Below are 3,986 nucleotides of genomic sequence, written 5' to 3'. Positions count from 1 at the left end.
AACTACTGGTCCTTCCTCTTTGCTCCCAACCTTTGCATTCCAATCACCAGTAATAATCAATACATCTTGATTGCATGGTTGATTGATTTCAGATTGAAGAATTTGGTAGAATTCTTCTATTTCATCCTCACTGGCTTTAGTGGTTGGTGAGTAAATTTGAATACTAATGGTATTAACTGGTCTTCCCTGTAGGTACATGGATACTATCCTATCACAGACAGTGTTGTACTTCATGACTGACCTGGAAATGTTCTTTTTGACCATGAATGCAACACCATTCCTCTTCAATTTATCATTCCCAGAACAGTAAACTATGTGGTTGTCAGATTCAAAATGGCCAATACCAGTCCATTTCAGCTCACTAATGCTTAAAATATCATTGTTTATGTGCTCCATTTCATTTTTGACAGCTTCCAATTTTCCCAGATTCATACTTCATACATTCCATGTTCCAATTTTCAATGGATGTTTACAGCAGTTTCTTTTCATTTTGAGTTGTGCCCCATCAGCAAATAAAGGTCCTACGGGCTTTACTCCATTCATGTCATTACAGTCAACTCTACTCTGAGGAGGCAGCTCTTCCCCAGTCGCATTTTGAGTGCTTTCCTATCTGAGGGGCTCATTTTCCGGCACTATATCTGACAGTGTTTCTCTGCTATTCATAATGTTTGCAGTGACTCAATATTTGGAAATAGTTCGTCAGTCCTTCTTCCTAGTCTGTCTTCCCCTGGAAGCTCATCTGAAACCTGTCCACCATGAGTGACCCTGCTGGTATTTAAAAACCGGTGGCATAGCTTTCAGAATCATAGCAACTCACAAGCTACCACAGTACGTCAAACTGACAGACGAGTGGTGGCCAGTGGTGGTAGTAGAGATAATAAGGAGGATTTGACTCATGTCAACATGTTGTTTAGTTTAATGATTGAAAAGAGCTCAGATTTGTATAACACTCCACAGAAACACACCACCTTCACCCAGGCAGATGAGATAAAAGAGGCATGAGAGGGTCCACAACCAGCTGCAAGGTCAGGGAGTCTGTAGAAAGTCTTCACCATGTGCTGGACACCTCTCCTCCTCCTGCTCCTCATCCACTGTCCAGGTTCATGGAGACTTCAGAGACTGGCCTTTGAAGTGGTCCCTCACCTTCCTTCCTCCCTCCTAACACATGTCTGATTTTTATTTTAGGAGTTAGGTCAATATTTCAGGCTGTATTGACTCAAGAGCCCTCACTGCCTGTGTCCCCAAGAGGGACCATCACTTTCACCAATGGTCACTATCCATAATGGTCCCAGCAGAAATCTGGATAAGCTCCAAGGACATTGATTTATGATACAAATAACAAACACTCGTGGACTCCTGACTGATTCTCAGGCTTCCTCCTTGGGGGCAAAGCTGCCCTCACCCTCTCAAGGGCCCCATCTGAAGATGAGACTGAGTATTACTATGCTCTGTGGTACAGCAACCATCATCACACAAATCCTTTGTGTCAGCCTCACTCATCATTCCTGATTCTTCTTGTCTTCTTTTCTCAAACACTGGATACAACCTTCTGTGGTTTCAGGAAGTTATTCTCTACAGATCCAGAGGAGACGTTTAAATACATTCTAAGTTCAGAAAAGTTTTATTTTTAACTTGCCATTTTATGATTCATAAAATGTGACCTTAAAAGTCATATAAAGATATTTTAGCACTGCAAAAGAAAATGGGCAGGAGTGACACAAGAGAAAATAGGTATGTATGTATCTTTGAAGTCAGAATTCAGATTGTTGTTAAGTGCTGTGGAGTCATAGCAACCCTGAATAGAATTTACAAGGCCTTAAGGAGCTCTGGTAGCGTAGTGATTACGAATCAGGCTGCGAACCCCAAGATCAGCAGTTAGAAACTACCAGCTATTCCGCGGGAGAAAGATGAACCTTTCTGCTCCCGTAAAGAATGACAGCCTCGGAAACCCTGTACAGGGTCGCTATGAGTCGGAACCAACTCCACGGCACATAACAACAACAACAACAAGTCTTTGCGGGAGCAGAAAGCCTCCTCTTTCTCCCATGGAGTAGACTTCAACCACCAACCTTGTGGTTTACAGTCCCATGCTTATCCTACAGAGCCACTTTGCTCCCCAGAATTCAGATTAGCCATAATTTTATTACCAAGAGAAATGTTTGTTATTATGTTGTTGTTATGTGCCATGAAGTCGGTTCCGACTCATAGTGACCCTGTACAGGATTTCCAAGACTGAAAAGTTTTACAGGAGCAAAAAGCCTCATCTTTCTCCTGTGGAAGAGCTGGTAGTTTTGAACTGCTGACCATGAGATTTGCAGCCCGATTCATAACCACTACGCTACCAGAGCGCCTTTGGTATTATAGTGATAAACTAATTTTAATATAATTCTGTATATGAAGCAAGAAGTCCTGGTGGCAGAGTGGGTTAAACATTGGGCTACTAACCAAAAGTCTGACAGTTCAAACCCAGCAGTTATTCCACAAGTGAAAGATGAGATGGTCTGGTCCCATAAAGATTTATAGCCTTGGAAATCCTAGGACGTAGTTCTACTCTATCTGATAGGGTTGCTATGAATCAGAATTGACTAGATGGTAGTAGGTTTGGTTTTGGTTTGTATATAAAGCTAACCATAGCAGCAAACTACATAATGTGAATCTTAGAAGAAACATTAAGTAAAATGGGGAGAAATGGCATTCTTCTGTAACTGATTAGTAGTTAGAAACCTCTTTTTAAAAAATCCAGAAGGAGTGGAGCTAGTTTCCCAAATACAAATACAAAATATAAGCATCTATTTAAGTACATACTCAAGAATGTTAACTACTCTCTCAGCATCTAAGTCTAGTTTAACAAAACAAACCATCTGTGTATGTTTAAGGCAAATATGAGCCAAAGCAGGACATCTGTCCCAGTGAACTCAGTGCTCTTGGTAGTTTCTCTATATGATTCCCACCTCTGTCAGGGAGTGTTTGGGGGTTAACCACCGAACTTGTGGTTAACCCATTGTGCCAACAAGGCTCCTTGTGGAGTTAGGGATGGATGAAGGCATGTGAGGGTTCTAAATACTGATAATATGTGGTTACTTCTTTGCTTACTCATGCATTGGAAAAGGACATGTGAGTTATATGAGGGGGTTTAGAAAAGTGGAAAAGTAGAAATAAAAGATAATGAAGTTTTCCACAAACTTTTTGAAGCTGCCTCAAATATACGTATAAATATATAAGTATGTGTGTCTTACCTATCCATGATGTAATTTCTTTTTATTGTGAATTGAGTGGTTTACAGAGCAGATCAGTTTTCCATTCAACAATTCATGCACAATTTTGTTTCATCTCATTGATTGCAATCCCCAATATATCATCACTGACCCCACTTTCTCTCTGTATTTTCCATTTCCATTCCTCCTTCTTTCCTAACCTTTCTGAACTTGGCCCTTGAGTAAATGCTGCCCTTTTGATCTCAAATGTTTGATTATTCTAAGGTATGTAAACCTCTTTAGTGTTATAGTTCTTCTTATAGACCTGTTTATGGTTTTCCTGAAAATTGAGCCATGGGGGAAGAGTTCATTTCCAGAGCCAAAGGATGACTAAGACCATAGTCTTATGGGTTGATGTAACGTCTTTATAAATTTGACTATAATATTAGTAATTGAATGAAAAAGTGGTGTATGTAATTTTAGTGGAAATGAATGAACTGGACTTTAAAAATATTTAGTGGATGAGGGTACTAAGATTTTACTATATACTACATTTTCTACAAAAAGAATATTCCCCAGTATTATACTGAATTATTACCCAAGTTAGTATTATACTAAATGTGTGTTAGATTGCATTAGCAAACACAATTTAAAGTTGAAGTTATAAATATTATTGTTTGCAAAATTGAGGCCATAACAATATATGAATGCTATACCATTAAAGGAGCTTTGGTAGCATAGTGGTTGTGAATCAGTCTGCTAATCTCACAGTCAGCAGTTCAAAACTACCAG

Source organism: Chrysochloris asiatica, unplaced genomic scaffold, assembly GCF_000296735.1.
Source record: "Chrysochloris asiatica unplaced genomic scaffold, ChrAsi1.0 scaffold00306, whole genome shotgun sequence".
Classification (NCBI taxonomy): Eukaryota; Metazoa; Chordata; class Mammalia; order Afrosoricida; family Chrysochloridae; genus Chrysochloris; species Chrysochloris asiatica.
Note: the sequence above shows the minus strand (reverse complement) of the source record.